Source organism: Diaphorina citri, unplaced genomic scaffold (assembly GCF_000475195.1).
Source record: "Diaphorina citri unplaced genomic scaffold, Diaci psyllid genome assembly version 1.1 scaffold2155, whole genome shotgun sequence".
NCBI lineage: Eukaryota > Metazoa > Arthropoda > Insecta > Hemiptera > Psyllidae > Diaphorina > Diaphorina citri.
The window spans coordinates 26,628-40,209 of NW_007379580.1; the positions used below are offsets into that span (position 1 = coordinate 26,628).

Here is a 13,582-nt window from a genome sequence, read left to right on the forward strand (position 1 = left end):
TTCTTTATTTTGACTGACAGCCATCTCATGAATATGTTATGTTACAGTCTTAGTTTACGACTATGTTATTATTAACACCAAAGGAAGATGAGGGGGTTTGAACATGTCTCTTATGCGTATGTTTGTATGTAATAGGATGGGAAAAATCCCTATTTTTTTTATATATATTTTGTGATGGATTTTACATTTTGTGATAGATACGGGTTTTTTAAACATTTTATTTCCGTAGACAGGAGCATATTACTGTATAGTGAACGTCGAAAAGCTTTGTGTTGTCGGGACACACTTCCACAATCTTCACAAAAAAGGCTAAAAATAGTTTTCCCTTTGAAAAAAAAAAAAAAAAAAAAATCCAATGTTTCTCGAAGAATACAACATCGATTAAATTAACACTGAGAATAAAACACAGGGCCTGGGCACAGAAAATCCATCCCACTACTCACACACAAAAAAGTGTGTGAAAAATATCATGTGGGAAGAAATTTCAACCAAGAGCGCCAAGTCAATTAGCCTTTGAAAATATTCCTCCAACTCGAAAGGGTGGTGGATGTAACTGATATGTATGGGGGTGCAAGATACGTTTCGCATGTCAGATGGATTGAAAAAGAAGAAGAAGAAGGGGAGCGGATCAAAAAAACACACACACACACAAAGAGGAAGGAGGCAGAGGAAGGAAACGAAAGAGGAGAAGGCGGCGGAGGTATAAGAAGAAAACGAAGAAGAAGAAGAAGGAGAAGGCGGAGGGGGAATAAGAAAAAAAGGAAGAAGAAGGAGGGGGAGGAGGAGGAGGCGGATGAAGAAAACGAAGGAGGAGAAGAAGAGGAGGAATAAGAAAACGAGGAAGAAGGAGGAGGAGGAGGAGGTGAAGGAAGAAAACGTTAGGGTTAACGATAGAAAGTTAAGAAGATAAGATAAACCAAGCTGAAAACGCCGAGAAAAGAGAAAGGTTGAATGATTGAAAGCTTGTCAGAGATAACGACGAGACGAATAAAATATTTTGAATTCCTCATCCTTGGTATGTGTAAAAAATAATAGGAAAACCTCAAGTTATCATTTGTAAAATATATGGGAAAACCTCATGTTGTGTGTAAAATACAAATATAGAAAACGTTTTGTTCTACGCTAACGATGTACCCCTGTTCCTAAGCAACTAAGCATATCTACGGACTACACAACAAGCGTAGCCTGCGCATGTTAAATGTAAGAAAAGCTAGGTTACAAGTAAGCTTAGAACTTTAGTAAACCGTTTGATCCATAATTTAAAAGGGTAAGGATTCAAGTCCTAGTAGGGACCAGTAAATTCGTAGTGTCTTACTGACGCGTTTGAAGTGGGCATTTAAAAAAGCTCGGATATAATGAAAATAATACGTGATTAAATCGATCTGATCAGAATTGGCTTTCCTTTTATTTTTTATTCACAGCGAACAAGTTGAAATTTAGGTAGCAGAGATACCTATGTATCTGCACGTAACATGAGATGGAGTTAGAACAGTTTATATTAATATTGTATAGAAATGAGCGGGGGATGTAATAATGTCGGGGTTGGAGATTGCATTTGAATGAATATGAAATTAGATGAAGAGGTGAAGGAAGAGGGAACTCCCGGAATATACATTCTGTTATGATATTCTGTATAAACTCAACACAAGACAAGTATACGGAACATTAGAACAGTGGAAAACAGAGTTTGATACGAACGAACATGAGTAGCATTCCCATTCTCATTAAGTCAAATAAACAGAACCCCCTTTACAATCTACATCCCTGGGTTTCCAGGGTTCAGTACAGTCATATACATCTGAGGATTTAGGGCAATCTACGCTCCGGGTTTTACTAAAAATCAAGATTTTATGTTTCAGCAGGTAGAAGTAGAACTTAGTACAATCCACATCCATGTATTTGAAGGGATTAGTATAATCTACATCTCAGGATATAGGACAAACTGTACCTCCGGAGCTACTAAAATTGAGGCTCCAGCTAGCACGTTTCACAGGATTCAGGATCAAGCGTGGTTGGTATGTCTACCAGAAAATTCGGTGTAATAGTGTGAGGAGAAGTGAGAATCTGGTTGAAATTTCAGCAAAAAGGCAATAAGTTATAGTAGTCATGTTGCCTCTCATCTATCAACAATTTCATTTTGAAATCTTCTCTCTTAAACTGGTTGTCTCCATATTATTCTTCAACCCTGTAACCAAGTCATTTGAAATTGCGAACAGAGTCCTCATCACCCTAACAATATTATTATTTTGTAAGAAAATTTCGAATGCAAACTGTCATCACAACATTTTCCTCTGGAATAAATTAAAACCAACAAACTCCGAAACACACTATGTAACATGTATCTAACCTACATAAGAGTAGACCAAACATTATGTCATATCATATTATGTATGTTAATGTTATGTTAATAATATGGTTCGTACATGACAACAGTATAAATAATTTGTATCAGACAACTCACGTTCATACAGATACATTATGAATATAAGGGTACATAACTCATGTGCATTTTAATCTGCCCTTACGTAGAAGACCACTGTGCATTTCAACCTAAGACAGCAGACCTGGGCTAGTTTCTTAAAGCAAACATTGCAAAGGTTGTGCAAGAATTCATTTCATGTCCTTACGTAGAAGACCACTGTGCATTTCAACCTAAGACAGCAGACCTGGGCTAGTTTCTTAAAGCAAACATTGCAAAGGTTGTGCAAGTATTTGAAACGAGAAAACAAGAACACCGTACTTAATAACAAATGTCCTAGGATGTTTGATTTGACTTTGATTTCCAATTATAAAGTTCAGCAAAGATTGCTTTTAGGAAATCTCAATATTATTTCACCCCAGGGGAAATGATTTGTCTTGTTCGTGTAGAAATTGTAGAGTTTTGGGCGGGCACACAAATGGGGACTGTTTGAAGAGCAACCAAAACTTTGTGAAAATATCATCATATTGAGATTATTGAGTGATGATGCTGTTTGTGTAATGAATATTTTCTCTAAACTTGCTGGAGGCTTGCTTTCAAATTTGGCAATGAGAGAGAGAGAGAGAGAGAGAGAGAGAGAGAGACTAACTCATTGTATCCTCAGAAGAAAAGATAATAATTTAATTTAAGTGAAAAGAACATACGCTCATGTATACTCGTAGAGAGAGAGAGAGGAGAGGGAGAGAGAAATATTTTTTGACACAGTTCAATACAAAGTTCTCAGATTTTTTCCCCCTGATTTTTTAAGGGTGCCTTAAACACAAAATTATAAAATAATGCATGTTTTCTCTTTTCACCCTGTTCACAGTGTTCACTTATCTCCTATATCCAGAGCTTTTCTGAAAATCATTAATTATTCTATTAATGAAACTCATTAATCATTTGTGAATTTTTTAACCACACATAAAACATGGCTTTAACATAAAACATTGAATTTTTTTTTTCCAAAGGGAAAACTATTTTTACCCTTTTTTGTGAAGATTGTGGAAGTGTGTCCTGACAACACAAAGCTTTTCGACGTTCACTATACGGTTCTTCCTCGTTTTCTTATTCCTCCTCTTCTTCTCCTCCTTCGTTTTCTTCATCCGCCTCCTCCTCCTCCCCCTTAGAGAGGAAAAAGAGAACAGAGAAATTGAAAGGGGTGGAGGGATAGGGATACATTTGGAAGAGAAATAGGATATAGATGGAAAAGGAGGGACACAGTGACTATTTGTATAACACCCGCTTGAAAATGTTACTAATTCAATCCTTCACAGTTAACACTTTTTTCCCCACACTTGTTCTTTTGTCAAGGTACAAATGCTGATCAAGTTTTTTTGATTGGAAAGAAAATCAATGAAAATACAGGAATTCACGTTTTAAAATGTCTTTTATACAAAATCAGAACATAAAATAGTTTTCGCAAAATGTCTGGTCTGTTATGTTAACTTCTTTTTAAATTCAACTTTTCAAGTGTTTTACAGAAAATTTTCCAAGACTAAAAATTCAAAGCAGAAAAATTAAGTCTGAATAAAAAAAAAAATAAAAATTCGCGCTTTAATAATTTTTTGTTTTTCCAAGCAAAAAAAAAAAAAAAAAAACGCGCTTTAACTTTTTGTTTTTCCAAGTCACAAAAAAAAAAAAAAAAAAAACGAAGCTTCTTATTATTTACGACGCAGGGAGAGTCAACATTTTGTTCTTTTTCTCAAATGAACTAAAAGAAATGTTCTCACAAAAATATATTCTAAGCACATTAGGAGTTCCTTCTTTTTTTTTACTTTCCTTTCATTTGCATTTCATTTTATTATGAATGAAAATTATCTCCTTTCATCATTTTCCTCAAAGGAGAATATTAGGAGTTAGATGAGGTCGTAATATTCAAAACATTAGAGGTTAACCTTCGCCTTTCGGTTTGAAAAATGAATACTGCTGAATTTCTCGTACTTATCTACTCGTAATACCAATAAGCTGATAGCATCCCTTGAGTTAAATCAGACCAATTTTCTGAAATGTTTCGGTCGTTCGCTATTTATTTATTGCCGTTTGGGCTATTGTGTTCCAACTCCTCACACAAGTTACGTGCCTATAGTATCTACATCTACAATTCTACATGTACAAAATTTGTAGATTTTTCTCAAGCTGCCTGGATAGGACTGAAAAGTTTTTGTTGAGAAATACAAGAGATCAAGGACAAGGTTAATAGACGTACTGTACCTACCTAGCAGTCAAATGAGGCAATGGGCTATTGTGTTCCAACTCCTCACACAAGTTACGTGCCTATAGTATCTACATCTACAATTCTACATGTACAAAATATGTAGATTTTTCTCAAGCTGCCTGGACAGGACTGAAAAGTTTTTGTTGAGAAATACAAGAGATCAAGGACAAGGTTAATAGACGTACTGTACCTACCTAGCAGTCAAATGAGGCATTTTATGTCCTCTTCCCTTTTCCCTTTCTCCTCCTTCTCCTGCCCTCTCCTTCCTCTTATTTATCCCTCTCCCTCCCACATACACACGGGAGTTCTTCCTGTTTTCGTTTGTCTCTTATGAGAAGTCATAAATTACGGCACAAATAAAACAAATTGTTTCTTTTTGTACGAGATATAAAATCACACGGGGTGAAGCTGGCTCTCACATTCTCCAGCACATGTTTTATGTGTTTAGCATAAATAAATAATTCGAGTTGTTTTTTTACGGTCTTTTCCGTACAATTTCTCCCTGCAAAGTTTTCAACTCTATTAACACTTTGGTGTAACAACGTTACTGGTGTGCAAGATGAAAAGTAATTGAAATCCACCGTTCGGAGGTCAGAACTTCGAACGTCCCAGCTGTTGGAACCCCCTGTACTAGACTGTATAATTTGTATACTTTGTGACTTTTTACAGAGTATGTATGTGAAAGTTCTAATTGTACAGTAGGTACTTCTATGGGGTTATGGGGTGAATGTTACCATTATTGTCATGGTCAGGGAGGCAGACCATTATATCTGCCCACTCCTGAACAAAGCCTGTATTGTGTCTCTTCTCGCCCATCTGATGAGAGGCATACTACGACACAGACCACATGCATCTAATGTAGCAGTTGTTCCATTGCTACGAAATAAAAACGGCGGTGGAACACTCATTTTTTAAGATAATTATTATTTTCAAAGCAGAAAGTTCCAGCAAAAGTTTTCCTGTTTTTTAATTGCACGACGTGAAACATAAAGAAACTAAAGCGAGCTGAAACGATTGACAGATGTTAGTAATGGGAATGTTATTCAATGTTCTCGCTGAGTTACGAGTTTGTGAGTTCTCGAGTCGTAATTATTATTTTCAAAGCAGAAAGTTCCAGCAAAAGTTTTCCTGTTTTTTAATTGCACGACGTGAAACATAAAGAAAGCGAGCTGAAACGATTGACAGATGTTAGTAATGGGAATGTTATTCAATGTTCTCGCTGAGTTACGAGTTTGTGAGTTCTCGAGTCGTAAAAGTTGATAGGAAATAGTATTATTACTTTTTAAAGTAATGAAAACTTTTGAGCTGACTTGGATAAAATTCTCTTCCTTTTATTTATGTTTCGAACATAATTTTCCACAAAGCCCTGTCAACAAAACATTGAGAACAGAGCTCTAAATCCCTTTAGACACAACCTACGGTACTTTCATCATAAAAGCATAGAAACCTGAATTTTCAGTTCTACAATAATGAACAAAGATTTTAAAATTTTTAAGAAGGGGGAAGAAGTTCACAAGGAAACTTCGTCTAATTAGTGAAAAGAAAATTTCGACTAATGAAATTCGTTCGCTTTTATATAAAAAGAAGAAAATTATTAATAGTAGGAATTCTTGAAAAATAAAAGTTCAGAGAGGCAAAGAAAAGATCAGGCACGGATCCAATAGAGCTACTACTCACCATCATAATATTAATTTGAAGGTAAAGAAAATCAATAAGGAACATTGAATTTGTAACTTGGTCGGTCCTTGGTCCTGGTTTGTACTTGTGCCGGAGGTAACTAGTAGCCTGATCACCTCGGAATTGAGAATAATCTGAGATTGATCAATATAATTATGTACTCAATTCCGATCATTATAATCAATATTGAACTCAATTCGGAGATGATATGAGTTGGTAAGCCCCAGTCTATTGTAAAAAAGTTCGTGACGCTCGTGAAGAAGTGGTAAGTCTCCACTGTCACATCACTTGAAATCAGGCCCTGTTTTAAATTTAAATATTGATAAAATGAAATTTGATAAATGAAAATTTGCGGAGCTTCCGAATATCTTTTATAACCTGAAGATTAAAAAAAAAAAGATGAAAAGTAATTGAAATCCACCGTTCGGAGGTCAGAACTTCGAACGTCCCAGCTGTTGGAACCCCCTGTACTAGACGTTGCTCGTTGGAGACAACTACCTATAGGTAATATTAAAGAAATTTTATAGGAAATATACAAGAAGGAAGAAGCAAAAGTTTTTCCTCTCTTGTTTCTGTCATGTTCCCTCTTTCTTAGCTTTTTATTATAATTATTATTTTCAAAGCAGAAAGTTCCAGCAAAAGTTTTCCTGTTTTTTAATTGCACGAATAGTTTATTGAGTTTGAAGAGTTATATACTTTTTCCCCCACTGCTGACATTTCTATAGCTCTCGGTGCTTGATTAATGTACTTCGGACACCGGGAACAATGAGTCTGATGAGATATGTACGTATTGATATAATAGCTTGGACATCCTCATTACATTTTATATCTCGTCGATGTTGTTTGCATACTAAAACTCCGAAGTTTGTGCACGTGCTTCATAACTCCTGAATCCTGATGGTATCCTGATTACATGATATTAGTTACTAGAGATAGTCACAGACACCGGCTCGGAGTAATAGATCGATCTGGTCTTTTCTGGAGATGACAAGTTTTTGGGTTAGAGAGATGATTTGTATAATATCATAAGTCATAAGTGACGACAGACAGTTTTGGCTATTCAAAGATTAGAGATTTGATTTTGATCGGACTTTAGAGTTCATCACTTAAAAAATCGTAAACCTGCTCTGAAACCAATATCACTGCAGTACGGCAGTATGAGACTGCAGAAGAAGTAATTTCTTGATTAGGTGTTCAAACAGAAGTTAAGGAGTTTAATAGATCTGTGTAACAATATAACATCATAGATAATACTAAAATAAAATAAAAAGTTGAGAAGTATTTCACTGAAAAGTTTTTAAGAATTTGAATCGGGTTTGAAAACCAGCTCGAGGGGAAATCTACCTCCGCGGAAAATGAGATAAAAATTAGAAAGGTAAAAAATTGCTTTCCACGGAATAAAATACCAACGATGTAGAAATGTACGTTATCCTTACCACTACTTGGACCATACCTTGTATGTTTATTTTCTATACATAGGTACAATAGAAGGCAGGCAGGAATATTAAGATTTTTTATATTGAAATTCCTCGCCTGACACCAAACTAATAATTTATTTTGAAAAATAGAAGCCTTTTCACTCCCGAAGGTAGTATTTCTGTAGTGGTTTTTGGGCTTCTCGTCTGTAGGTAATGTAAATAAGTATCTACCTTCCTAGATTGTGAAATTTCGTGTAAAAATTAGAAAGGTAAAAAAATGCTTTCCACGGAATAAAATACCAACGATGTAGAAATGTACGTTATCCTTACCACTACTTGGACCATACCTTGTATGTTTATTTTCTACATTAATATCATCCACGGGTATGTTTTTCAGCACATACATTTTCCCCAAACAGGTAGTTAAAACATTAACACAGCAAATTTTAATACCGTATGCAAATACTTATTAGCATATACGTAGGTAAGGTAATAGGATGGGGTGAGGTTGGTATTTTTTGGAGGGAAAACACTCGAATTGAGATTTTTCATTTTTCCACTAACACGGCGTACTTGAGGTAGCATAGGTACGTGTGCTGTGTGCTGTGTGTAACTGTGTATTAATGACTAAAAAACATTTATATTTTGATTTAAATAAAATATACTTTTGATAAAGTAAGAAGTAATGTGAAAGGTGAAAAATGCATTAATTTTGCCATCGTAGGTAAGGTAATAGGATGGGGTGAGGTTGGTATTTTTTGGAGGGAAAACACTCGAATTGAGATTTTTCATTTTTCCACTAACAAGAGCTGTGGGGTTTTGGGTTTTCCTATCTACACAAAACAAGGTTTAAAGGTTTTCCTTCACTTGTGTGTATTTCTATTATTAGGGTGTGGAGATTTATAACTTAGAAAAAAAAAACTTTAGAATGTAGTTAACAGTTTTTTGTTATTTTGCTGAGTAGCGAACAGTACACGAGGTAGTCAATGATTCTAATATAATTATTCTATGAGCTACGACCATTTCCTTATGATAATATCCTCCTTCTCTGTCTCATTTAGGGGGATTTACTTAATGGTTTATATTTTTTCTGCATAAAAATGGGACTGGGGGATAAGGGAGACATTAGGATGTAAAATAATATAGTCTCGGGGATGAGAAATTCTCTCCCTTCCTCTCTCTCTCTCTCTCTCTCTCCTTTCCTACCTCCCACTATTCTCATAACCTCATAAGCCTCTGGCAGCCTCAGTGTACAATTTTTTACAGCTCTCTCCTTTTTTTTTCTCACTCTCCTTTCCCTGCCCTTCTCTCACCCTCTCCTTACCATTCTCTCCCATCTTTCCTACCTCCCACTATTCTCATAAACTCATAAGCCTCTGGCAGCCTCAATGTACAATTTTTTACAGCTCTCTCCTTTTTTTTTCTCACTCTCCTTTCCCTGCCCTTCTCTCACCCTCTCCTTACCATTCTCTCCCATCATGCGTTATTATTTTTTTTTAGTACCTACCTATCCCATTTTGTGCCTCCCTCCGGGACAATAAGTATGGGTTGGTTATGATTTACATTACGGTATACGGACTCTTTGTTTTATTCCCCTTTCCCAACAGTTTTTGTCCCATGACTCCCGGGGTTCAGCAAGTAGATAAATAAAATACATTTCAAATCACATGAGAAAAAATATAGGTCAATGAAATCTGTATTTTCGTATCTCGGGTCACGAACGGGCTACACACTTGTAAGCTCAAAGTTTGAAGTTCTTTCCCATTATTTGCTTTTCCGTTTTTCCAACTAAATGGTTCAATAAATATTTTTGTGTGTGAGGAAAGCCAGGGGTGTTCGTTTTACCGTCTCCGAAAAAGACTCAGAATGGTCTAGTTACCTGTCTAGTAGGAGGAGGAAGAATTTTAATTGTGTTAAGCATAAATGCTTGTCACAAATGTCGTTCCCTGCTTAATACACTACACTAAATTTTATGACTTGACTTGGACTCGAACCACCAACCTCCAGATCCGAAGTCCACTGCGCTAACCACTTCACCACTGAGGTTACCTGTCTAGTACATACGATTATAATGCTTTATTTAAGTTCTTACGGTAGGAAAGTAATGCTAAAAACAGAGTGGACCGGAAAACATAACGTATAGAGCATCGAGCACTCGAGCAGGTAGAGGAAAGCGACGAATTCAAACCCCATAGACATGAGAACAAAAATTCTATTCGCTACTTTTCATATACCTACATATTTTTTCATTAAATAATAAGCTCAAAGATTAAATTAAATGCGGAGGGTCTTTGTGGGTTCTTCTTTCTCATTCGTTTGGTAAAGTTTTCCCATTAGAAGGGAATAAGGAATAAGATTTTTCAACACAAGTATAATTAAAACTGAATCCCGTCACTTTCTCCTTAATCTTAATCTAAAAGAAAAAAAAATCCCAAACTTTAGTCATAAAGTTAGATTTAATTAGGCCAGGATTCTTATGTTGAGAGTTTTTTATTATCTGAAAGCAGTGCACTGTCTGGAAAACCATTTTTTTTCTTTCCAGAAAGAGGATGAAATATTTATTTATTTTATGGTACTAATGCTAAATTAAATGAAAACAATATTATAGAATAGAAAAATAGAATACTATACCCTGTTAATACTTCTGAAATGAGACTGAGATGTCTCTTTATTTTTGAAATTTACATAGGTAGTCTTGTACAGTATACAAACAGTGTTGTGACGTCGCGGCGTCGGTTGTAAGGCAGTGTTTTGGTGCCATTTTTGAAGTATCATATAAACGTTAGTACAGCACTAGAACAACTTCTGATCTTTGTTCAGGACTCTTCGATTTGTCCTCTGAAGACTGAGAGGAAAGCTGGGAGGCTAATAATTATTAAATTTAATAAAACATATTATTTCCCAAATTATCAACCTTAAGTTTATCCTTTTTTTTTTTTTTTTTTTTTAACTTTTTTTGGTTAAGTAGACTTCACATAATATACATAAGTACAAATATAATAAATTACAATCAGGGCGAAATTATTGCCCAGGGACCTAGGGAAATATCCACCATTTGGTCTTCAATTTTGATAATCATATCATACCTCTCGCACTTAAAATTACCTACAGTTTTTTTTTTTTTTTTTTTAGTAAAGCGCTTTAACTACAAGGTCATTCGCGCTGGCTTCTTTATTAGATTAGGTTGTAAACATTAATATATTTTAGGAATTCAAATAGGTTCTCAACGGAATCCCGGTCATCATCCAGTGAAGGGATCCTGTGGAAGGCTGGACGGGATGGATCAATGTAGGAGCGACATTCTAGCAAGTGGCGGATGGTCAGGGGTAACCCACATTGGCAAGAGGGGGGGTCGGATCTGGTAAAGAGGTAACTGTGGGTCAGGCGCGTATGTCCGATTCTCACTCTGGTCAGCACAACTTCCTCATATCTATTGTTGCAATCGGATACATTCCAGGGGCCAATTGTTGGTTTTACGCACTTCAGTTTATTGTTGGTTAGGTCTGACCAGGATTTTTGCCATTTTTCATGAATGTACTTCTTTCCGACTGAAATAAGGTCGGCGGGAGAACTCAGATTTACAAATTCAGCACCATCAAGCTGTCTAGTAGCTCTGTCTACAATCTCATTTCCCGATATGCCAGTGTGGGAAGGGCACCATAAGAAAGCAACTTTTTTTCCACAGGATTTCAAGGTATGCCAGGTGTTCAGGATATGTGCAATGAGTGGGATGGAGGTATTTTTATTTGCAATTGAAGTCAGCGCACTCATGGAATCACAAACAATTAGCGTGTTGACATCGGGTCTGTTTTTCACACTGTCAAGGCAGAAAACAAGGGCTAATAATTCGGCTGTGAAAATGGAATTGATGTTGTTCAAAATATAGGACTTAGCTGATCCCCCAGCATAAACCGCACAGCTTGTATTTTGGATGGTTTTAGAGCCATCTGTAAAACAAATAAAAGAGTTGTTAAATTTGGATGATACCACCTGTAAAAATTCAGACTGAAGTATAAGAGGGGAGGTTTCCGATTTCTTGGATTTACATAGAGAAAGGTCGACAACAGGAAAGTCAGAATACCAAGGAGGAAAACCTTGAGAATATGGTACAACTTTGGTGTTTTTGAGGACTGCTGAAACTTCCCGTATGCAATTGAATCTAATCTTTAAAGGAAGGGGTTTATTAGGGGTAATGTTAAATGAATCAACATTACCAAACAAGATTTTGTGCATAGGGTTTAGAGGACATCCATATATTTTAACTACATAATTAAACAATAGTTTATCTCGTCTAACCGACAATGGAGGTATGTTTGATTCGGCTTTTTGCAATGTACGTCAACATTAGAAAGTTCAATTTTAATATATTCACAATGTTCTCGTTTGTGGTTAGGAATATCTATGCGAAAGTTCAATCACGTCTTTAGAATGTTTTACAATTTATTTGTTTGTGAAAGAAGCGGAAAGTTACATCTTGAATTTTTTAAAAATTTCCTCTCATTTGTATGGAAAGTTTAATCTTCGACTGTTTACAAGTACATACCTATATTATTTTGTATGTCAGGGAAGTTGAAAGTTTAAATCTTCTTTTAACAAAAGTTTGCCTTCTTTTTTCCTTTCAAAAGGTCGAACTGTATTTTTTCCGAACTGTTGTCTTTTTTCGTCCTTTACTTGATGTCATTTCCTTCTTTTTATTTTAGACTTAAACAATGGATATGATAGAGTGAACGGTTACGGAATATAATACAAAGTAGCACATACTGGTGCTGAATATGAGGTCCCTTTGGCTCTAATAGATTTGAATTCCTAGCGAAGCTTTGTTGAAAAGTAACAATGGCGCAAAAATCAACAGTTTTCCCAACGACAATTACAATAAAGTTTCTCACAATCGACGAGAGTTACTCCTAGATGAAATGATAATGGAAAATATATCTATTCAATTCAAGATCCAAATTTCCAAGTTTGGAATTTCGCCAAAATCCTAGAGCTGCAGTATAGCATTTGAAAAGAATTCGTAAAGTTACATTTTGAATTTGAAAAGTCTCTCCCTCCCTCTCTCTCACCCTCTGGTTTTGCTCATTGACACGAGCAAGATTTATGATGTTGAATACCTACATCATTTCCTTGCAAACTTGTTCAATTCGATTCTTCTTCCTCAATTTAGTGTTAAGTTTAGTTCTTTTGCATCAGCAATAAAAAAATTCAGGACTGTGGTGAAAAAAAGCGAAATATACAAGGTGATTCCGTTAAATGGCGCCAGTAAAATAATAGAATAGACTACTTGGGTAGAGTCTACATTTCAATCATTGGTATCGGGCCCAATTCCCGAAAGGGATGCTGTGAAACTACTAATCAATATTTACCTTTACATGTCTTTTGTTACAGGTATGTATTGTATAGGATACAATCATTTGACTGTAGAGAAAGATCATATGCATGTAAGATTGAGTGATTAGGCTGTATTCAAGGTAAAATCAATTTCTTTATTTAATCAATATAGAATTATTAAAACGATGGGGGCAACCTTGGGCTGGTTGAGAGCCAGAATTACAGTTGCAATCATGAGGGCAGCAAGCATGTGTATCCGGGGGGGCTCGCTCCTATTTCCGTGTCAATTAGAACGCTTTAGTTAGCTCTACAACCTCCTACTCCTGCCTGTCACCTCACTTCCCTCACGCGCTACTCTCCTAATCCTCTAATGATCTACTCCGCTCCAGAACCCAGATATCATTTCCACATCTACTACTCTCCTAATAATCCTCGTATCCTGGCCTCTAGTACCCGTGCTTTTCCTGTTCAGATTCACGAGAG

The 13,582-nt window shown here is 35.9% G+C and overlaps 1 protein-coding gene across 1 annotated transcript in view; it reads left to right on the top strand.

The window, feature by feature from the left end:
- The window catches only part of LOC103518328, a 39,166-nt gene extending 25,873 nt beyond the window's left edge, over nt 1–13,293 (top strand). The window contains exon 18 of the mRNA XM_026830167.1: nt 13,157–13,293. The gene's annotated coding sequence lies outside the window, so the exon portion shown is untranslated. The remainder of the gene's footprint in view (nt 1–13,156) is intronic.
- The last annotated feature ends 289 nt before the right edge of the window (nt 13,294–13,582 follow it).